Below are 24,766 nucleotides of genomic sequence, written 5' to 3'. Positions count from 1 at the left end.
GCTGAGCAACGTAATTAATGGAACCTAGTAGAAAAGGTCTAACACTGCCCATACCTCTAACCAACCACCCCTGCATGCCCACGCTCACCGAATAAGCTGAGAGCTAACCTCTATGTTTTTCTTAGAGACACTTCCCCTTTCAAATAGAATTTTGCATGATATTGTATTAAGCCTTTACTACTAATAAAAACCGTAATAATAGCTAACATTTATTGAGCATGTACATGAGTAGGAATCAAAATTCATACCGTGAAAAGGAAAGAATTCAAGATTAGGCAGGTGTCATGGGTTATAAAAAGCAAAAAGGCAAGGCATGAGCAATGAAGACAAGAGTAGTATCTATTTTTTTTTTTTTTTTTTAGGGTCAAAGAAACAACAGTACTGAAAGCAGCCCTGGATTGGGAAGGACTCTGCTAAGCACCTGTTCATCAGCTGAATGCATGGAGGAGCTGGGGACACACAGGAAATTGGGCTGCCTGCTAATTGTAATAATGCTCCAGCACACTTTGTTTGTGTGAAGGAATTTCCAACCCAGCGATCACCACCGAAAAGCTTATACTTATCTCTTTGCACGGCTTGCCAGCTCCTGGCGTTTTCCCGTTCCCTAACTCAGATGTCAAGAGGGAGGGGGAAAAAAAGATCCCATAATAAGGACTGGAAGACAAACCACTATATTTAGATATAGATATAGCGCTCTGTCTATAGAATTAGTGTCCAGAGGCAGAAAGCTGCTTACTCTTTCTTTTTATGCCTCCAGATCCCATCTCGTTTTGCATCCAGTGTACTGTGTACAAATGCCAATCCCCTCCAATTCAGCCCTGATGTCAAGTGACAAAGGGAAGTCCTCCCACTTGAACTCTCTCCCTTTCAGCCTTTTTGCTTCAAGTCTCCTTCCAAAAAAGACTGCCTCTAATTCCTGGTTTCAGACCACTTTCTTACATGACACATAGCCTGATGTGGCCAGGCAGTTAAAAAAAAAAAAAAAAAAAGGCCATGCCTAGATTCCCCCCATGATGTAAATTAGAGAGTTGCAGCCCCATTAGGGTCCTTCGATGAAGCTGCCTGCTGGGTGAGGAACTACTGGGTTTCCATCTGTGTGTCTCATACCATTGGTGGCTATTGTTTAAATAAACATTACTTTGTATTGCGTTTTTTAAAAATTCAATACGTGTTGATGCCTGGTTAAAAGGAAAGCAAATTGCGGTATTAAAAGACTAGTATTTTCAGAGTCTTGTGATGTAAATTGCTAATTTAAAACCCCAAATATTGTTAAAGTGTCTTTATTTAATAGCAGGTGATTGCAAGCTGTAATTTGCAAGCTGTAGATGCAGATGGTAATGTTTTGCCTCCCTTTTCAGCAGTGCGGTACAGTATTTACTGCAGATCTATGCAGACACAGAACAGCCAACTGTGAAAGAAAACACTCGGCGAGATGATTAAGCACAAAGTTCAGAAGACCAAGACAGCTTTTGAGACCTGATCCTGTCTCAGCCAAGGCAGGGTCCTCTCCTCTTGGGCTTAGAGGCTGTTTGTTCACCAAAAGAAGCTGAAGGTGACATCCCCAATCTGCCAGGTTCCCACTAAGGTTTTTAAACACACGAATGAGAGAGTGATGTTTAATGTGGGCTTCATTTATTTACTCTCCGGCTAGAGAGAAGCCAAGAAGAGAGGGAATGTAGGTAGAGGGTTGCTGGATAAAATGCAGGACACCCTGTTAAATTTGAAGTGCAGATAAACAGTCAATAATTTGTGAGGATAAGTGTATCCCAAAGTGCCTGAGCCTGTACAAATTATTGCTTGTTTAGCTGATGTTCAAATTAACTGGGAGTTGTGTGTTTTTATTTGCTAAATCTCTCAACTCCATGTGGGGAGAGAGGGTGAGTAAATGAAGAGCAATATCATGTTCAGGCAAAGGAGATGGGACTTGACATTTAATGGGCACTGTGCTAGGGACTTGCCTTCAGCTTCCTGTGTAATCATGGCAACAATTTACCAGGTAGATATTGCTGTTAACCGTATTTCAAAGAGGCATCATCATGGTTCGTGATGTGGATGTACCACATCTTCTTAATCCATTCATGTGTTGATGGACCTTTAGGTTGTTTCCATGTCTTGGCTATTGTGAATAGTGCTGCCATGAACGTACGGGTGCATGTGTCTTTTTCAAGAAAAGTTCTGTCTGGATATATGCCCAAGAGTGGGATTGCTGGGGCATATGGTAGTTCTATGCATAGTTTTCTAAGGTACCTCTATACTGTTTTCCATAGTGGTTGTACCAATTTACTTTCCCACCAACAGTGTAGGAGGGTTCCCTTTTTCTCTACACCTGCTCCAGCATTTGTTATTTGTGGACTTATTAGTGATGGCCATTCTGACTGGTGTGAGGTGGTACCTCATGGTAGTTTTGATTTGCATTTCTCTAATAATCAGTGATGTTGAGCATTTTTTCATGTGCTAGTTGACCATCTGTATACCTTCTTTGGAGAAATGTCTATTCAAGTCTTTTGGCCTTTTTTTCCATTGGGTTGTTGGCTTTTTTGCTGTTGAGGTGTATAAGTTGTATGTATATTTTAGAGATTAAGCCCTTGTCAGTTGCATCATCTGAAACTATTTTTTCCCATTCTGTAAGTCATCTTTTTGGTTTTTTGATGGTTTCCTTTGCTGTGCTGGGGCTTTTTGTTATTGTTGTTGTTGTCGTTTTTAGGGCCAAACCCATGGCATATGGATATTCCCAGGCTAGGGGTTGAATCAGAGCTGCAAATGCCGGCCTACACCACAGCCATAGCAACACCAGATCTGAGGTGCATCTGTGACCCACACCACAACTCACAGCAACTGTGAGTGATCCAAGGACACTGAACCTCTGAAGAAGGACAAGGAAAGAACAAACGAGGTGAGGGGTGCATTACCACTGTGAGGGGGTGGGGAGAGAGGGTGGTGTCAGAGAAACGGCATTGCAAGTGGACCTCGGTCACTGAATAACTTTGTGACCTTTGGGTAAGGTCAATCATTATCTCAGCCTTGGATTTCTGACCTGAAAACTATCAGGATGAGGTTTACAAAAGTTGTCAACTCCAGGCCCCCCTGGACCTCCAGGGAGGCTGTTTCATTACTGGTCCATGTGCCCAGTAGTTGCATGCTTCTGCCACACACATGCCACCTTGTCCCACCATCCTGGCTTCTTCACTCATCTCACCTCGAGTTTCCAGGGCCACTTGGTTCAGGGCCCCCAGCTAAGTCTGCTCCCTCCCATCCTGGGAGATGTTTCTCCACATTTGGGCCAACAATCAGCTTCAAGTGCTCTGTTGTTTCTACAAGTCTTTTTGTCAGCATCAAACGAATTTCACGCTAATTAAAATAGCAAAACCCAATTCTGAGACATGCCTGGTGAAAAATGACCAATTTTTTACTTCCAAGGAGCACCTAGTATATCTTTTAAATACAGAGTGCAGAAATGCTAACCTTGCACATTGCATCCCATCCAGTTCAACTTCTTATTAACGTTTATTTGCAGACAAATAAAAATTACTTCTCCTCATCTACTTAGGGGTATTATATAAATTACTTAAATACAATATTCTCTAGTGCCATCTAGGGGATTTCAGACCAAGAAAAAAAAAATGTGTCTGCTCAGCGGAAAGAGAAAAACAAGACCTGAAAAATCAGCTCTGACTCGCACTATAATTTCTTATACATACCCGATAATGTTTGGGTAATCTTTTTATTTTACAGTTTGGATAGCTGAGCAAGGTCACACATGGTGCTGCATCTGGGGAATGCATAAATGAGTAAAATGTATGACATTGCACCCCTGCCTTGTAGCCTAATATTTCACAAACATAACCTTGAGAGAAAAAGTGTCCCCATTTAAATCAAGGCCTCTTGCTAAAACCAAATGGAGCAGGATTTGTTAATATTTTATAGAATCGTGTTTTCTAGATTCCTGGTTCCTACATATTAATCGTGTGCATGGAAGAATTCCAGCAAGTGCCCTGTAACACTCAAAAGGAAAACCAAAAAGGGACTGACACTTTGCCAAGACCTCACCTCCATCCCCAGGCTCAAGCACAAAGCCAAGCAGCTAGAGATCCCTCGTAAGTATTCATTTTACTGAACTGGGCAAAATAGTCTCTAAATGGTGTTGGTTGACAATGCATGGTCCATTGCTTTCTAATAAACTATGGGTGACCTGATTGCAATAGTCTCTGTTGACCTAAATAGCACATTTCTGGGCAGGTTTACTTGTGCAATGACCCTGAGCTCAAGCACTTTTCCCACAGGTTACTGCATTTAATCCTGCTCCCCACCCCCAAGATGACTGCTATAGACACCTAACTCCTATTTTACCGATAAGAAAACTGAGTCAAAGAGAGTGGAATGGCTTCTTCAGGGTAACTCAGTAAGCAGTGTATAACCAGGATTTCAAATCCACGTTACACTCCAGTCTCAAGCAGCATGCTTCCTTTACTAAAGTGGAATTTCAAATATAGTATTTATGTTTGCCTACTAAATATCTCACAAACTCTTTTGTAAGGGGAACATGCACATTCGGCTTAACCACGTGAAATTCCTGAGAATCAATTTTGACCTACACAAAGAACGCTTACATGTGATTCGACACACGCCAAGGCAAATCCAAGGAAGCCTAGGGAAAAAAGAGACATGTGTCTGAGGGGGTGCGGTGCTCTGGGCTCTGTTAGGTGAGCCCCCTCCATGACCCAAGCATCCTTTACGATAGTAACAGTCCCCACTCACTCATAGGGGTGGCCTTCCTGGAGAAGCCTGAGGAGAGAGATTTCGTGTCAAGGTCAGAGTGGGGCATGGGTTCCCAATGCCCACATGTGAAATGACCCATGCACCAAGCTTTAGTCCACATTTTCGAGAGCCCAGCAAGCAGCCCTGATGTCCAAGGTGAAGGGCACTGGCCTTCCCTCCCTGCTCTTTAGGGAACAGGTTACAATTCTAACAGCAATTCCATCTGGTAAGTCTAATCCTTGTAAACAGGTCCCAAGTTCCTGTTACTTCGCTAGCATTCTCTGGTTGTATCTGCTCCCCGTCTTCTTCCTCCTTCCTCCAAACCACTGCTGTGCTTCCTCCCCACCACCTCCTGCCTTCATCAAGTGAGTCCTCTTTATCCTTCAGATCTCACCTTCCATGTTCCTTTGTCTAGGGAGCCTTCCCAAGCCTCCGAGGTTAAATCCACGTCTTAAGTGATCCTTTAAGTCTGGTAAGAGGAAAAGTCACTTTTGTTATTTACCATTTGCCGTAAGTTCTTCAAGGTTCTTAGTTACTGTGAATGTCAGTTAATTAAACTAGACTACCTCCAAAGATGCGATTTCCTGGTATATACTTCTGTATGTGTCAAGGCGAAGGTTCTGAGCATCACCTCCAAGATGTGCTGATCTTATTTATCCCACAAGTATTTTGTGACCATAGGCACTAGCAAGACCATTCCAACACCACTTGTTCAGAGCCATTTTGCTCTTGTCTGGCTTGAATAAATGTTCTTTCTCAGTTGGTTCATTTGACTGGAATAAGTCTCCATGTCAGTGTGAATCACGAGGTTTATGGGGTGATCAGTGATAGGTGATAAGTGGGTAGATACTTTAGACTGGATCTAATAATGAGCTACAGTACCTTATTTTACAAAAATGAAAAGCATTTGGTGTTTAACAGTTGCTCTCAGCATCCCTGATGTAACCTTCAATGGGCCTTGCAAAGGCCATATACCTAAAGATAAAGATGATCAAGGCTTATTGGTTCTCAATCCAATAAAACTAATGACTTCTGCTTAATACTCAGTCAAAGGCTAGTTGGCTTTAAGCAAAGATTTTATAATTTATTTATACTTTGTTTCAAAATATATCCTCTCTATTCTTGCTATTCTGATATAATTAATGTATAAGCATATATAACTTCTTTCCTTTGCTCAACTCACCTCCATCTATCCATTAATGAAATATCTTGCAAAGCTGTCAAAGGAAAAGTGGATAGGAACAGAAACTGGGGCCCACAGAAATGGGTGAAGCATTTCATGGCAAACTAAAGGAAAGGGAAGAAAACAAAAATTGATGCACGAACAAATGCTGTGGCAAACAAATATAGGAGAATGAAAAGAGTGTGGAGAAAAGACTTAAATACTGTCATGGATGATGAAGTGGAGCTCCTTTGACATTATTGAAAACAATCTAATAAAATTATAATTACTGTTATTATTTCAGAATGCTGGACTGTAGCCACTTAACTGTGACCCTGCAGTGAGACTGGACTATGTGGAGCTCTAGGATTTATTCAGATCATACCAACATGATGTACAATAAAAAGGACTTGTAACATAAGTCGTTTTGTGAAGAATTAGCCTGCACTATTTCCTCTAGGGCCATGGGATTTACTGCATTATTTGATCCCCAATTTTTATTGCCAGCTCTACACAGCCCCCTGACAACCAGTGTCTCTACTGCCCCAATATAATCCTTACCTCAAATACTCCTCAACTGAAAAATCTCCTTACAGTATCGATTCTGAATTCTTCCCCAAAAGAGGAGAGTTGTAGGCCCCAGATGGACAGTTAAGTAATAATTGAAGTTAGACTTTTAGAGGGAATTTACCCAGCAGAAGGTTGCCATCATTTAACAGGACCTCAGCACATCTACAAAGTACCAAGATGCTCACTAAGCCCCAAATCCAAGATTTCCCACCTCAAAGGAAGTTAAATTCAGATGTTGGCTGTTGAAGAACCAGTGGTTTTTTCACAGCCTGATAAATATAAGGAACACTAAGACAATTCTCTTTGTCAATTTCTATTTTGGCTTTTTTTTTTTTTTTTTTTTTTGCTTGTGTTTGTTTTCTGTTTACATGGCCTGAAAGAAAGGCACTGAAGATAGTTTGAAGACCTCATTTATATCCTCCACAACACCTTATATCACCATATACAACTTGATTATCACAATCTGCATCATTATTTTTTTGACTTCACTTAACCACAGTTTTACCAGTCTACAAAATGAGATGCTGCAACTTTCCTTTTTCCAGGAAAGTTTTATACCCTATTAGATGGTTTGAGAGACATATTAACTACTCCTGACCATGAAAGACATTACATTTTAGGTATTCAGTTTAATTTATGCTATTATGTCATATGTTTTTTAATTAATATGTTCAGTAGTGACATCTGAAATGTGTTGACAAATATGCTGGCATTGGAATTAAAATTCCTAAGTTCCCACTTCTAGATCACCCTCCACTACTTGTTTCTGACTCTGTGACTCATATAAGTAGCTTTACTTCTCTGAGCCCCATTACTTAATCAGTAAATTGATTATAAGAAAATTCTGTTAATAAAGATAGGACTAAAATAAACCCTAAAACCTTAGTGGCTTAATACAACAGAAGGTTATTTCTTAGTCACATGGTATTCAATACAGGTGTTCAGCCTGCAACCTTCCACACAGTGATTCAGGGATCCAGGCTCCTTCTATCTTGTAGATTTTCATCTTTTTCACTGTCTGCAAAGGACAGGATAGCAAATATTTTAGGCTTTGCAGGCCATATATTACAACTCTCAACTCTGCCCTTGTAGTAGAAAAGCAGCGATTGACAAAATTAACCAAATCAAGATGGTTAAGTTTCAATAAAACTTTATATATAAAAACAGGTGAGAGACCAGATTTGACCCACTGCTCATGGTTTTCTGACCCCTGATCTAGGGTATTAAAGTTCTCTTCTGGATTCCTTGCAAACAACTAGTTAATGGGGGGAAATCAAAATATGAGGAATGGTCAGGAGTTTTTAATGGATCAGGTTTGAAAATGGCATGTATCACTTCTGCCCAATCCATTGGTCCAAGTATGGGCATACATAACTCCAAGGAAGCCTGGGAAATAACTTGGCTGCCCAGGAGCAAAAGAAAACAGGTGTTATGAACTTATAACATACTCTGCCAAAAAGACTTTTTTCAATGGCTGTGGAGCTGGTCCTATGAGATAATGAGTATGCAAAATGACTTTATAAATTATAATGCTATGCAAATGTAAAGTGCTATTTTTAATATAATTACTATATGTAATATCTTTATGAATAACTTACCACCAGGGAGTGGTAGCCCCCTTGGAAAGAAGAGAGCTTTATGGATATAAAAGACACTTAAAAGTTTTAGATCAAGCAGACTCTGCAAGCTCTATTTTATGAGACAGGGCAATCAGAACCCTTTCCTCCAACTTGGTGCCTTGAAATGCCCTAAAATTTCTCTTTCCTCCATGGTAGTAACAAGTTCTTCGTGCACAGAAGCAATTACTGAGCACTTTTCAGGTTATCTGAGTAGTCAGATTATTTGCTGTAAAACTGAAGTTTATTTATGATACCCTTTGATGCCAGAAACAATGAGTAGGAAATATAAAAATGAAGCTGTCCATACTATTAAATAATTATCCAAAATCCATGCTTAATATTCTCTGAATGTAAAGCACTGTGCCAGGGAGATAGGACACATCAGAAAGCACATAAGCCACGATAAAAACAATTCTCAATGTGATCCCTTCAATCAGAATTTGAAGGTCTCACTTCTAAACCATTTACTGTTTGAGATCGGGTCATGGTATTTTTTTTCAACAGCCTTTTTTCACAGAGTAGTATGAGCAACACAATTATTCCACTAATTTCTAAGAATTCTCTTCTGTTTGGGCCATTTAAATGATGGAATTAAACATGGAGAAAATGAAAATGCAAACGATTAGAATTAATTATCCTGAATAGGGGGTAAAGCAGGGATGACCTGTTTATTTATTTAATTTTTAGCAAAGTGTCACATTGAAGGGACTTCCTCTGAGGCAATTAGCCATCCAACTTATGTTATTTCAAACAAAGCTAGGGAATCAGACATTAAACAGGGTTTATAAAGATCTCTCAAACTGTAGGAGTGGCATGCAAGGCCATTTGCAGACCACTGTGTTGGCTAGTGGGGATGCTGGTGCCCTGTTAAGAGTGGTGACCTAAGCAGGTGTCTCTGTCTTCCTAGTATGTATTATCTCCCTACTTCTAAACAGCTGGTATTCAATGGATAGGGTATGCCTAAGGCCCAGTTTGTTCAATCCAGCCCGAGTTTATCCCTATTCTCAGCATAACTATTAATAGTGTCCCCATTCACTCTCCAGAGTGTCCCCAGTTTGGACCATTCATTATATGGACAGGCTGTCAATGGCTATGTGCTCATGGCTTGATGAGCAGAACTTGGGAAGATGGCTCTCATGACGTCGCTTAACAGCCACTCCCAAGAGGCTTCAAACATCAAAATGCACAAATAACTGAGCACAGAAAAGTAATAGGATCCACAGACCCACAATGGTACTGGTTTCCTTCCCTGAGGGTGGCAGGAAAGCTCCTCAACAATAAGACAATGGCCAGTCAGCATGGATCCATGAACTGGCACCATCTAAAAGAGGTGGTAAGTGGTTAGTTGAGAATCTGTATGAAATCGGATCACCGTCACTAAAAACCTGGACTTTGGCAGCCAAAAAAACTTGTCCAAATTTACAGAAATGCAGTGTTTCCCATTTCCATCAGTAAAAATAGTGCAACTATTAATAAATTAAAACCGTTACTTATATTTGCCAGGGGTGAATCTTGGAGGTATTTGTTAATGGCTTCATTAATGATTTATTTATTTATTTATTTTTGTCTTTTTATCTCTTCTAGGGCCACACCTGCGGCATATGGAGGTTCCCAGGCTAGGGTCTAATCAGATCTGTAGCCGCCGGCCTACGCCAGAGCCACAGCAACACGGTTCCAAGCCGCGTCTGCGACCTACACCACAGCTCACGGCAATGCCGGATCCTTAACCCACTGAGCAGGCCAGGGATTGAACCTGCAACCTCATGGTTCCTAGTTGGATTCATTAACCACTGAGCCACGTGGGAACTCCTGATTCTGAGCTTTATTAATCATAATGATAAGATTTCATAGGGCTTGAGGTCAGAGGGAGTTGAGCAACATCCAGTTAAACACTCTTAAAAATAAAATAACCAGGAGTTCCTCTTGTGGCTCAGCGGGTTAAGAACCCAACATAGTGTCCATGAGGATGTGGGTTCTGTCTCTGGCCTCTCTCAGTGAGTTAAGGATCTAGTGTTGCCATAAGCTGAAGCATAGATCACAGATGTGGCTCAGATCTGGTGTTACTGTGGCTGTGCTGTGGTGTAGGCCTCAGTTGCAGTTCCAATCCAACCCCTGGCCTGGGAACTTCCATAAGACACAGGTGTGGCTATAAAAGAAAAAGGAAAAAAAAAAAAAAAAAGAAAAGGTAAAATATCCAGAAAGAACCAATGGCTTACCTCACAGCATCAGCTGGTTGGATTCCTGCAAGGGCTCTGCTGATCCCTCACTCTTCACCTGGTGTCCTGTATCCTATATCCAAGTCATTACAGACACCGAAACTTTCCTCCTGCTGGTTTCCAGCTCCTGTATTTGTTTGGTACAATTAATACCGGAGAAGTGTTTCTCTAGAAGATTTAGGAACAGGAAAATGAGGTTAGCATTCAGCTAAAGAAAGACGACTGTGTACCTAAGACATTCTTTCTAATTTTAGGAATAATTTAAAAATTCTTGGCTCCTCCTGAGGTAGCATCAGTCAGGAGCACACACCATGCTTTATCTACTCTTAAATCCTCTCAGAGCCCATCCTCTTCCATAATTGGCCATAAAAATTCTCGCTACCCTTCACGTGAGGATCTTTCCCTTTGATCCCTGTATCCCCTGAGCCTGACCCAGTGTCTGTCCCACAGCTGTTCTATACATATTTGTAAATGAATAAATTAATGAAGAAATGATGACATTCACCAAGGTAACACACAGCCAAGATATGAGTGTGTTGGACAATAAACAGCCACATGTTCTCCTCACTGCCAGGACTCTATTGAGTTGAGGAAGCACCACAATGCCTGGAAAAACTGAGAACTGCCTTAGGAAGGGAGCCAAGCTAAACAAGGAAGAAAGAGGTTTGCAGACAAGAAGGAAGTCCTTCCTGGGTGAGGGTATTAGCATTGCAGAGAAATGGCAAAAAAAAACTGCGAGAGGTAAATTCTTTCTTGGGGAGGATAATGGCAAGTGATGTATATAAGAGTGGAGATGGATGCTGTTGGCTGGTATGCAACAGAGATATGAACTCAAGTTGGCTTGAATAATCCAATAATGTATTTTCTGACATACTTGGTAGACCAGGGTAGGTCGACTTGGAGGTTGGGCGGTTCAGAGACTCAAATTGTCACCACAGCTCCAGGCTCTCCCCAACCCCTGCCTTTGCAGAATCCTCAGCATCAGCAGACCTCTGAACAGAGGCAGGATGACTGAGGCAAGTGTCAAATTCAGATAATAATGCCCACAGGAAGAAGAGAGACAAACACTCCCTGGGGCTCTGTTTTATTTGTGGATGTGTGGTTCATTTATTTTTGAAGAATGCATGCTCTTTATTACTATTAATGAGGCTTGTAATCCCCTGACTGTAGTTTTCTCGCTGAACCTGAGCAAACATAATTCTTAGAGTCAGAGACTGCGGCTCTCCTTTACCAGCAGTGAAGCTTTTCCAAGAAGCTCTCAGAGTCTTTTCCCCTTGCATCTCATTGATTGGATTCCACATCTTTTCCTAACACATTCCTTACAAAGCAAATGGAAATCCCTTTGGTGCTCTTCTAGGGCTGTAATCAGCTTAGGCTAAAGCCTATGGCGGCATGGGGAGGGGTGAATTCCTAAAAACTAGTTCTGCTAGAGAAGAGAAAGAAAGGGAACTGCTGTGTCAGCAACCCTTGGCACCCCAGAGTGAGCACATCAATGATTAATTAGCAAGCTGCGTTGGCTCGGTGACATGTGAAGATTTTAGTTATCCCCAAAGAAATACATCACATAGGCAAGGTGTAAACTTTGTTTATAAAGTCTTTCCAAATCTCTGAAGCAGATAACTACCTTTATCCCATCTTTCTATTTGAAGAAATCAAGTTCAACTGACTGATGAACAGACTTAAATAGTTAGGAAGCGGCAGTTGCATGTGGACAGTCAAACATTTGTGAGGATACGTCTGGTTCCCTGATGTAAAAATTCTCAGTCTAAGAGCTTCCAAGCAAATGCCCGATACCCTAGGAAGCCATACCTTAAATGCATTTAATGGATCCCAAGCGCAAACTTCTTGGGACATCATTTATTCATTCATGCATCCATTTATTCAAAAGCTGATTATGTGCAGGACAAGCTGCCAAGTACTTGGGGCTAAAAAGATGAAAATTAGTCCATCTATATGTGAAGTCCTGAGTTCACACACCCGGCAAGAGCAAAAGGGAAGCATCACCCATATTTCCTCATCCTAGAATGTCATCAATTAGAAAACACGCAAACAAGCATTGAGAAAGGAAAGGGCAGGGGAAATGCCACGTTAAATACCCCTATTGGCTATAACATACAGATATGTTTCAGAATGGCTCTAACCTGGAGGGAAAGACTTCAGAAGAAGAGAAGTTCTATAATAAGCACAGTGCAGCACAATTCCTATTCGGTAAGGTAGACACACATCCCCTCTGCAGGCACAAGATGAGTTAGCAAGTCATTCTCCGAGGAGGGCATGGCGGTGATGTGACAGAGAAGGTAACCGTTTAAATGTGAGCACTGGAAAAGGAGTTGAGCTTTCCAGATGGAGAGAATCCAGGAGGAAAGAACAACGCAATGATAAGACATGGGGTGGGAAGCAGCAGTGAACAATCAATTCATTGTGGCTTCAGGGCAGAATCTTCCTCATGAAGGCAAGAAAGAGAGAGGGAGACAAAGTCAGAGAGAGCGCTGGGTACACACACAACCTAGTGTTTCCACCATGAAACACTCAGCTTCCCAATGATTCACTGAACGACTGGAGCCACATTCCTCAAGACGAGGGTCCTAAGCCCTCCCCTTACTGACCCGGCCCTGTAACTTCCCTTTTCCGAGCCTCATCCCCATCCTCTGTAAAAGTGGCAGAGTCCCCATGCTCAGGAGGAGCTCAGGATTTACCACCATGCTACCCAGGAGGCCCCGAACTCAACCCTCTGCATGAGGAACACATCCAATCATGGTAGCCAGCTTAGAAAAATGAGAAAAAAATTCCACTCTTCAGTCTTGACCTTCAAAGAAACACCTCTCTCAGGTGCCAGACACACCCCTGCAGGGGGATGAATTGGTCTGTCTAAGAGAGACTGTGACATCCAATGTCGAAACTGTCCAGAGCACTGCATTGCTGCAACCATTCCTGGACAAAATGCAGGGATAGGCCCGGGGAAGAGCAGAGGGGAGATGATGGAGGAGGAGGAAGAGGACTATAAGGGGCTACCGCCAGGTGATTCCTGGAGGTAGGGGGTGGCAAGAAAATCTCCCGGGAGGTGTGGGTGATTTCAAAACAAGGTGACTGGCATTCCTGTTTTATTTGAGGATGGCTGGAGATGGGGGGCTTACAAATGAATCCCCTTTGGTGGGTCATGAAGGAACTAGACTGAGGTATTCCTTGTCAAAAAGGGACCCTGCCCCATTCACTATGCTCTGGAGGTGCTGACCAGCACTCAGTATGATCTGGGCCACTGAATGGAAAGGAACAGAGGCTGACGGAAGCATCACACAGGCACACTACTCTGGACAGCAGTCCAGAAGCAGGGCACCTGGGCTGGCAGAGCCCAAAGGGGGTAATGGCCTCCCCTCCTCCACCCCCCGGAAACAGAAGTAAAGTTAAATGCTAATGGACCATGAGTGGGGGTGGGGGCCTGTGTGCACCACATACTCCAAGACCGCCACTCCAACTATGAACCCCAACATTAGACCAGCCCAGATGAAGATGGTTTATGCCTCCAGCCTCCCTGCTGGATCTCAGATCTTGCGGCCATGGGCTTGAACTCCCACAGTGGGGACAAAACCAATGATGACATGGAAAGTAGCAGCCAGCAGAGACTCAGGAAAGGAAACACACAGGCAAAGCTCCTTCCCGCTAACCCAAGTACCATCCCAGGGAGAAAGAGAAAAGGAATCCCACTGAATATCAACCCCAAAGACACTAAGCTTTAAACCAGTAGAACTCTGGGGTTGTTTTCTGCCATGTCTTAGTCTGTTCAGGCTTCTGTAACAGAATACCGTGGATAGAATAACTTATGCATAACAAACATTTATTTGTCACAGTTCCAGAAACTGGGAAGTCCATGATCAAATGTCCCAGTAGATCCAGTGTCTGGGAAAGGGCCGCTTCCTGGCTTGTAGAAGGCTATCTTCTTGTATCTTCACAGGGTGGAGAGCAGAGAGAAAGTGAGCAAGCCAGCTCCCATGTCTCTTCTTGGTAGATCACTGATCCTACTCTTAAGGGCTCCACCTTCATGACCTAATTACCTCTCCAAAGCCCCACCTCCTAACACAAATACACTGGGGGGGGGTGTCACATTTCAACACATGAATTTCAGGGGACATAAACATTCCGTCCATAATATGCTATAAGAGGCCATCGAAGGATTTATGAGCCAGAGTGAGTTGTCCTAGGAAATCCAACTTTTGTGCATTCTAATTAACCCCAGTAGTTGAGACATTTACAGCAGCAACAGCTAACATTACAGAACCCTGATTTGGGCTGGTGTTAGGCTATACATTTACATGAATTGCCAGATTTAATCCTCCTAAGGAGGCAGCTACTATTTATTTCTGTTTCACAGATGAGAAGACTCATCTCAGAACAAAGATCCCATGTTCTCACTGTAGGTATTGAGTAGAGATGGGAGTTAGGAGTAAAAACCTATTTTATCCCATCTCTTGAATGAAGCAGCAAATGCCACCATCATGGGGGAGGTACCAAGACCACCTAGCACCCCATGACACACTCCCAAGTAAATGCATGTGTGTCCCTGTCCACGGGGTCTCTTCTGCATCAGATGTGAAGGACAGCACTCTCCCAGGCAGATCTGCACTGGAGGTTTGGCCGGTGCCTTTCTTCTTGGTGGAAAGCCCTCCTCTCCCTAATGTCCACTCTGCATCCCAGCTTCTGGGCTGACCAGTCTTGTAATCTTGCATTCGTGTAAACCAGTTAACTGAACTGTTCTGTGCCTCCATTTCCATGTGCATGCAAGGCAGTGAACAAGGCCAGCATGCCAGTATTTAATAATGACAGAGTACAAGTTACACGCAATACTTCACACAACACCTAGCACAGGGGTGGGGATTTCCACTATCCTCATAGCCTCATTCTAAGCTACCAGTTTAGTCAGAAAGCAAAATCCCCAGGAGTTCCCTGGTGGCTCAGCAGGTTGGGGATCTGGTGTTGTCACTGCTGTGGCTCCGGGTGCTGCTGTGGCCCAGGTTCGGTCACTGGCCCTGGAACTTTCGCACACCCCAGATGTGGCCAAAAAAAAAAAAAAAAAAAAAAAAGAGAGAGAGAGAGAAAGACAGAAAGAGAGAAAGAAAGAAAGAAAACCTTCTCTTTCTGATGCATAAAAGGTATAGGCAAGAATTTACATGTTTTCCCCTCCCAGGGCATTTTACTAGCAGAATCTTGAAGAACCTTTAAAAGCACAAAAGAATCAATTTCCAACAGAAAGATTTAAAATTCCCTGCCACAATGGGATATTATTCTGATTAAGATTTTCCATGGGGAAAATCCTTTTCCTAAAATAATGAAAACAGCATGTTAACTTCTGATTCATTAATGTGAGATTATCAAAATATGAAGGCAATATATTTTGTAAACTATCAGTTATTTAAAAAAGAACATTGAAAATCAGGAAAGGAGGCAGAATCAACCTGTGATTCCAAAAGACCATCCAAAACCATGGGGCCTAAAAACATCCAACTTTGATCTCAGTGTCTAATTAACTAAAGCAAAAATATTTGTGTTGTTTCTAGGAATGTATACATTTAAAGCATCTTCACATGCATTTCGTACCTGTTCCTCTCAGCAACCCAGTGAAGATGAGAATATACTCTCCATTTTACAGATATGGAGACTGAGCTCCTGGAAGGCAAAACCATCAGACCCAGACGTCTTAAATCTTTGTTCCACGCTCTTCTGCCGCACCACAGCTCCTGCTTCCTGGGACGGAGTAGAATTTTAAAGCAGAAAAGGATTTTGGTGCTTATCTAGTCCAGCTTTACAGAGCTGTTTTGAGTAATGCAGGCATGTCGGTATTCACATCAACAGTATTACATTTAATAAAATAATATCAAAATTTCTGATGATCAATGATACAGGCTTGACAACACACCTGGCCACTTTTCTTTAGGTTTGAGATGGGCTTTTTTTAATGACACAGACATAAGTTGAAGGTCAATTTATGTATCACGGCATGACTTGTCCCTTTGGTTTTTCTCATTTGAGGCATCAAGGGTCACATCATTATCCCTAAGTCATGAATTAGGCATTTTTGTAAAAACTCCCCATGGTTAAATAATGCTTAGCAACATCATCTTCCAGAAGCACTTCTCTTCTGGTCATGATTAGCCTTTTCTAATGATTCTGCTCAGCTAGGACTTTTAGTGGTTTTTAATTGCGTATTTTATGATATTTTAATTTTATGTTTATTCATTATTAATCATCTTTATTATATTTTAATTGTCAAAGCAGCATCCTTGGCAGGGAGAGGGAACACTTCACAAATAAGAATATTAATTTATAAGCCTTAAAATAATAATTAGGATTTTAATAAAATTATTTCCCTTAAGAGGTCTCTGTGGAACGAAATTTCCCCACCCTTTAATGAACTAATGAGGTACGAGGTGAATTTCATTAAGCGCTGGGCTCACTTCCAACCCCCAAATTTTAAGCCACAATAGTAAACCTTCAAAATATTTACCGAAAGGCAAGTTGCTAATTTTCTCAAAAAGGTAATCTAAGAGCTGCATACAGAGAAGAAAATGTAACTGCATCCTCTCTCATTCTGGCTCTGTTGGGAAGATGAATACACTGGCAGGGCCCATCTCACTGAGGTCTCCCAAACCACTTTGCACTTTACCTGCTCCCCTATCAGGGAAGGGCTACCTGTCAGCACACACCTCTGCAAAGCATCCTGAGTCTCAGGACCATTCAGGACCATAGTGTAATGATATTGATGATGCTCTCTTGCACCCAAAGATGTCATAGGGCTTTAGAAACATCAAGCAAACCTCACAGGTTCTCAACACCAGGAAAAGACTGGTCCAGTCCTAGAAACAGGGGAACTGAAGGACAGGGAGAGGAAGCCACTTGCAAGATGCTTCCGGCCCTGGTGGAGAGTCACACGGAGAAAGAAGCTGGCCACAAGCACCGAGCTTGTCTGGCCCTTCGTTAAACACGGACTTCCTTAGTGGCCCTTGGATTTACCATTGCGTTCTCCTGCTTCATATGTTATTGACATAGAAAAGCAGGTGTATGTGTTTTTTGAATGAATGAGCCTTTTTGTATTGCCATCCAGGCTTGCCCTTAATACCACCCATCCATGTACAGCTTTCTTGTCACTTGACGTTTAATAAGCTCCTTCCATGTTGCAGCAGTAATTTTTGGAGCTAGTGCTTCCTCTTCTGGACGGAAGATACTACAGCCATTATGGAATTTACCTAATACTCTTCCAGCAGCATTTTATTCTTTGCTGTATTTTTAATTTAAAAAAATTATTTTTTAAATTTCATAGAGGTATAGTTGATTTACAATGTTGTGCTACTTCCTACTCTACAGTAAAGTGATTCAGCTGTATATATACATATATCCTTTCCCATATAGGCTACTACGGAATACTGAGTAGATTTCCCTGTGCTGTCCTGCAGATCCCCGCAGATCCCTGATCATCAATTGCATATACAAAAGTGTCTTCCATTATTATTTTAAAATAGTGCTATTATATTGGATGTGTGGTCCTATCTATTCTTGTAGGATTACGATGCGTTCTTGTAAATCTCGTTAATTTTCTGAACACAATCTATAAAAATCCTTCCACAGAAAAGAAACACAAATGTGAGTAAATCTTCCCATGTAGGTAGAAGTTTTTTGTTTTGTTTTAATTAACAGTTAATTTTAAAGCAGAAAAAGACTTTAGTGTTTCTCTAGTCCAGCTTTAGAGAGCTGTTTTGAGTAATGGATGCATGTCAGTATTTACATCGCCGTATTACATTTATTAAAATAATATTGAAATTTATCCTTTGGGGTCCCTCAGAACCAATTCACTTCAATGAAATCACTGCCATCATCCTATTTACCAGACTAAATTTTATTGGAGCATGACTGCTAAATGTCAGAAAAAAGAAAAGCAACTCCCATAAACTCTCCATTAAGTCTATGTCTAGTACCTGCCCCCCCCACCACACACACACACACACACACACACACACACACACACACACTCTTTCTCTTTCTCGTCTTTTGCAGTGTACTTCTGGCTCCAGACATTTTTTCTCCCCTGCTTCTTAGGGCTGCACCCGAGGCATATGGAAGGTCCCAGGCCAGGGGTCAAATCAGAGCTACAGCTGCTGGCCTACACCACAGCCACAGCAACGGGGGATCCGAGCTATGTATGCGACCTACACTGCAGCTCATGGCAACGCCGGATCCTTAACCCACCGAGCGAGGCCAGGCATCAAACACTCATCCTCATGGATATTAGTCGGATTCCACTGAGCCGCAACGGGAACTCCCGGCTGCAGACATTTTTTTTTAGAAAGCATTCAGTAACCAATTATGAGAACAAGTCCCTCTCCTTCTTTAATGACCTCTTAAAATATCCTTGTAAAACCTTCTAGTATAAAGTCCAATCCCCATGATGTCATGAAACCCAGCCCAAGGAGAAGAACCACAGAAATGTTATTTTGTTGAGACTAGAAAAAAGCAAGCCTTCAGAACCCTCATCTCCAAGTTCTCACTTTACCAATAAGGAAGCAAAGTCTAACAAGGATGTCATGTGTCCAAAGGTGATTTGAACACCACAGCAACCTAAAGAACAAATCTAGCAACAGTGGAACCTCTTCAAAGAGCAGAGGGTAAATGTGGGAAGTAAAATTCTCTTCGGCAAAGTGGCAGCAGAGAGGGACAGTTCCAAAACACACATAGGTTAATGTTTTTACTTTGCATAAATCGATCATGAATTCTTAGAGGAAAGTGTTCATCAGAATCTCTTTACAAATAACAGATACGGATGACAACAATCTATAGCCCTGAATTCTGAGAATTAGACTATCTTAAAGTCAACACTAAGAGATGTAAAATATACACGAGATGCCTGAGAGACCCAACGATTTGCTGCAAACAAGCAAGCAAATCAAAAATAATGTTACATAATAAAAGCTCATCTGAAGAATGAGTGGGCCAAGCGCATGGGATGGAGAGAAGGGGCCCCTTGGTTTTCGGGAAATCAGAGTCAGAGAGCGCAGTGTTGGCAGAAGAGAGGGGCCCTGTTTCATGGTTTTGAGCCCTGCAGCCCCTGTATGTCCCTCTTGTAGAGAACACATCCTGGGCTACTTAGACCACCGTCATTAAACATTTCTGTCCTGACACTAACTCCTTTGTTCTAGAGCTGTGCTCACCAGGCAACCTTCTAATTTTCAACCCACTTCCAGAATAGATGTGCCAGCATTCTAGTCTAGTTATATTGGTAGTTTAAAATTATCTTAGTGAATCACTCAAGTTGGCATTTCCAGGTGATAGTTACTTGCTTGTGAGTTTGTTTATCCGGCTCCAGTTTATAGAAATAACTGGAAAAAAGATAAAATGTATCTGAAGAATTTAGGCCTGAAACTGCCGAAGGGTCCCTTTCCATCTTCCCCTCACACTATACCCCTCCTCAGAATCATCAGTTTCCCGTCATTGGTTCACCTCCGTCACCCCTTGGTTGCCCCCCTCTACCCACCCCTCCAGTTGATCCCTGGCTTGGATTAGCCTCACTTCTCCAGCTTAGGGGTTTAAGGTCTTCAGAACCCAATTATGATCAAGACCCCTGACATCTGTGCCCCATCCAGGATGACTCCCCATTCTGCTTTAATCCAATGAGAAGAAGAGATCAGTTAACGGAGGATCAGGCTTTAGGCAGAAGGTAATGAAAGTAAAAAATTAGAATGAGACCCTAAGGCCTCCTGCAGCATTCTGTTAATTTTTCTTCATTGTCTTTCCCCCAGACTTGGCCAAAATACTTTCCCATAACCCAGAGAGCAATCTCCTGACTTTAGCCCCTTCTGAAACCCATCAGCAGGCTTCCTGTTATTTTTAACCAGAAAGAATGCCCAGGATGCTGTATCACATATGGGACGTGGAACCCAAAGGCCTAGGGGACTGTTTGAATTGTTTTCATCAAATAGCCATGATCCTCTAGGAAAATCACCTGATGCAGTCAGGGACCCAAATAGCTGGAAAGGACCCGAGGGATTGTTTGATCTGATCCACCTGTTATGACTCCATTCATGCGACTTTCCAGAGTCACATATATGAGAAATGAGACTTAAAACTATGCTGACACAAAATCCAGATATTTCCCCCACTCCTTCAGGCTTCTTCTTCATGTCTTAATTCCATTATCAGCAAATAAATGAGTTGAATGTCAAGGGGTTGTCACAAAAAGACTTTTAGAATACAGTCACCTCAGCAAGCCTTCTAGTATAAGATTCCTAGCCCGAATTGCAAAGGGAAGAAACTAGTAAGACAACATTAATTTGCAGCAAGCTCTGGTAGCGTTGCTCAGCTGGGAGATGGTAAGACAGCATCCACGACCTATGAAACACATCCTGTCTAAGAATGAAGCCAACACGGAGGAAGGCGGTTCTGAGAGCTGGAGCCAGCATCCCGGACAGCCTGCCTGGGACATTTGGAAGCAAGTCTAAAGCTAGGCCTGGCTCCACACCTGAATACTGCAGTTCTAGGATTAGAAATAAAAATTCTCACCTTGGGGTTCCCATTGTGAATCAGTGGTTAAGAACTCTACCTAGTGTCTGGGAGAATGCGGGTTGGATCCCTGGCCTTGCTCCATGGATTAAGGATCCAGCATTGTTGCAAATTGTAGTGTAGGTCACAGATGATGCTCGTTTCTGGTGTTGCTGTGGCTGTGGTGTAGGCTGGCAGCTGCAGCTCCAATTAGGCACCTGCCTAGCCTGGGAACTTCCATATGCCAAAGGTGCCTCTGTAAAAAGAAAAAAAAAATCTCATCTTAAAGTAGTTTGGGTTATGTCTCTTTCCCTTGAAACCAGAAAAGGTCCTCATACAGTGATAGCATCTTCATGTGGCTTGAGGGAAAGTGATGGTGGATCGAGCACTGCAGGGTGAAAGTATAAAATGTGGGCTGAGCCTTCCAGGCAGCCTTGAGCTGGAACTGCAATTTGGGAAGGGAACAAGGAGCTCCTCTGGGATCTAGTTTTCTCTTCTGTAAGTCAGAGAGAGTACCTCCCTCACAGCGCTATTGTGAGGACTAAATTAGTTTATAAATGTGAAACAATTCGATCCATGCCCAGTGCTCTAACATCTGTGTAATCACATGCATTTGATATTAGTCTTGAATTAGAAAGGAAAGTTAAAATGTCATTTATGGCAAACTTCAATGGGGCTCCATTCGGGTTGGGACACCCTATAACCCCTGGCCCAGCACCCAAGGAAGCTCAGATAGCTGAGGCTGATCCAAGAGCACAGTTCCTCCGCTCTGAGAATCACATAATAGACTCCAAAGGTGACCTGCTATGTGAATACTTCATTAACGTGTGTGTGTGTGTGTGTGTGTGCATTTTAGCTTTCCTTTTTACATTCTGGAGGAGTCCAGATATTATTTTATGCTGTGGCAGCTACAGTCATAACACCACTAATCAATTCCTCAATGCATGGTCCAAAAAGAAGGTGATTTGTCTCACTCATAATTTCCAGCACGGTGATCTTGGCAAACTCTTCGTTTTTGAGGGAACCCCTTGCCCATCTCATTCTCAGGCAGAGCACAAGTCAGAAAAACTGAGTAACAAACTTTCCTCCTTGTGGCAATGAACTTCCAGTATTCTTTTGAACTCTGCCTCTTCCCTGTTTGTGATGTGAATAGACCAGGCAATTAATTATCAGCATGAATAATATATGACTGTGAGCCCAAGAAATAAGTCAAAGGTTCCAAAGAGTTTTATCCCTAGTTTCACACCCAGGTGTTCTTGCAAATGCACATTCCATTTTAAACGTGTCAGCACATTTAGGGATAGAAACTTTTCGGTGTTGGCCTTCTCGAAGGTGGCTCATTAGTGAACAACTCATGCAATCAATAAGTTACCGACCCAGGACTGAGAGACTAAGAGTTTCTTATCTCTGCCTTTGCATGTTCAAATGACTCAGAGATATTGATGAAATGAAATTCCTCTCTCTCTCTCTCTGCTGTGTATCACAATAACTAGTTAGAACAGAATGGAATATTGCCAACGTGTAATCCATTTCCAGGACCAAATGTGTCTTTTGGTCACCTTGCTTCTCCCTCTCATCACCAGCTAAAAGTTCCCATTGAAGTGACAGCACTTTTTAATAGTAAGTTAAGGCTTTGCAACAATTGCAAGATTTTGGGTACAATGTCCAACATTATAAGACATGACAAAAGTTCAGCGAAGGATACAGTTCGAAGTTCCACAAGAAAAATAGATCGGGCTAAAACAATGGACATTCTTTATGGCAATACTCGTGCTAAGTTAAAATGGTGATGCTTACTTTTTTTGGCATGCTTTCCAGGGATCCAATTTTTTTCTATTTTTTTCTCATTAACGACCATGGAAACCAATGTGGCAGATAGCATGCTCAGGCTAATTTGGTTGACCCACTGAATCAAAAGAACTGTTAGCGAATTACCAGCAGGGCTGTACATGTGCATGAAAAATTTGGGCTGATATCTTGAACATTCCAATCCACGCTCCTGCTGGTCTTGTGGCATGGGGCCAGAGAGGACATAATTGCTTCCTCTTTGGTCAGGCCAGATAACTTGTATTCCTGGTGTGGACTAGCCCCATGTGTCAAGGATCCCCATGCCTCTGAGGTTTACAGAGGCAGGAGAAAACCAGTGCATTTTGTTGTGTTCTTTGGCAAAAGGAAAAGATGACAAAGGCACCATCTTTCTGCCCTCTTCAATATCTCTAGGGAAGCATCTAGCTGATAGACAGAGCTCAGTCTCTGGAAGCAGAGACCTAAGTATTGGCTCCAACCTGACCAGCTCTGAGGACTTCAACAAATCATTTCCATTCTGCAAAAAATCATTTCTTCATCTGCAAAATGGACTCAGTAATGTCTGCCTCTCAAGGTTCTTGGGAGAATTTCATGTCAAGTGACTGATAAAGAGTAGGAACCTGGGGAGTTCCCGTCGTGGCGCAGTGGTTAACGAATCCGACTAGGAGCCATGAGGTTGCGGGTTCAGTCCCTGCCCCTGCTCAGTGGGTTGACGATCCGGCGTTGCCGTGAGCTGTGGTGTAGGTTGCAGACGCGGCTCGGATCCCATGTTGCTGTGGCTCTGGCGTAGGCTACAGCTCCGATTAGACCCCTAGCCTGGGAACCTCCATATGCCGCGGGAGCGGCCCAAGAAATAGCAAAAAGACAAAAAAAAAAAAAAAAAAGAGTAGGAACCTGGGAAAGAGTAATTCTTGGTAACGATTACAGAAAAAGTAAAACTTAAGAAACAAAATATTATATATATTATATATGTATAACTGAATCACTTTGCTGTGCCCTCGAACTACCACAACATTGCAAATTACCTATACTTGAATTAAAATATAAATTAAAAAGAAAAAGAAGACACAAAGTATTAACATTATCAAAGCAACAATAGATCTATTGTTATTTGTTAAACTAGTTATTGTTAAACTTATTCAATGTGACATTATAAATAAGATCATCTAAAAATGACTCCAGAAAGGAGTTTCATCGTAGTGCAGCGGAAACAAATCCAACTAGGAACCATGAGATTGCAGGTTCAATCCCTGGCCTCACTCAGTGGGTTAAGGATCCGGTATGGCTGTGAGATGTGGCTCGGATCTAGCATTGCTGTGGCTGTGGCTGTGGTGTAGGCCGGCAACAACAGCTCCGATTTGACCCCTAGCCTGGGAAACTCCATATGTCGCGGGTGTGGCCCTAAAAAGACAAAAGACAAAAAAAAAAAAAAAAATGGCTCCAGAAGTTCTCTCTGAATTGTCTGCACAGGAGCTATCTGGCACTGGGGCTGACTCCTTCCCCAGCAAGAAGAACTTCTCCTTAACTCAGCTGGCCATGGGACTAGGGGTTTCCTTCCCCAGCAGGAGAACCTGCAATGACCGAAAGGCCCCAAATTCTACAGGTACCCGGAAGTTAGCTTTCCTAGACAACTCCTGTAACAGCAGCACTCAAATGCGGAGAATCTAGATTCCAAGTAGCATATCTGTCCCTTCCTTGCACACCACACTCACTGGACTAAGTCCCTTCCCTGGGTTAGATTTTTCTGTCTTAGTCTGTTTAAGATACTATAACAAAGTCCCCCAGGCTGGGTAGCTTATAAACCACAGAACTTTATTTCTCACAGTCTGAAAACTAGAAGTACAAGATCAAGGCTCGAGCAGCATCAGGGTCTGCTGGAGCCCTCTCCCTGGTACTACGTGTCCTCACTTAGCAGAAGGAGCAAGGATCCCTGTGTGGTCTCCTTCTAAGGGCACTAATCACACCCATGAGGGCTCCATCCTTATGAGTGCAGCACCTCCCAAAGTTCTACCTCTTAACCCCATCACAGTAGGCATTAGGATTTCAATATGTGAACTTTGAGGGGACACAAACCTTCAGACATAGCACATGATGAGAAAGTATCATTATAGGGGACATGT

At 42.4% G+C, this 24,766-nt stretch overlaps 1 long non-coding RNA gene across 1 annotated transcript in view; it reads right to left on the bottom strand.

Moving 5' to 3' along the window:
* LOC110262069 overlaps nt 1–24,766 on the bottom strand; it is a 128,974-nt gene that overhangs the window by 69,816 nt on the left and 34,392 nt on the right. Inside the window, exon 2 of the long non-coding RNA XR_002346594.1 lies at nt 10,323–10,490. This is a non-coding gene — a long non-coding RNA (uncharacterized LOC110262069). The remainder of the gene's footprint in view (nt 1–10,322; nt 10,491–24,766) is intronic.

This window comes from Sus scrofa, chromosome 8, assembly GCF_000003025.6.
Source record: "Sus scrofa isolate TJ Tabasco breed Duroc chromosome 8, Sscrofa11.1, whole genome shotgun sequence".
In the NCBI taxonomy this organism is placed as follows: domain Eukaryota; kingdom Metazoa; phylum Chordata; class Mammalia; order Artiodactyla; family Suidae; genus Sus; species Sus scrofa.
The sequence above is the reverse complement of the archived record's forward strand: the minus strand, read 5'-3'. Positions and strand labels throughout refer to the sequence as shown.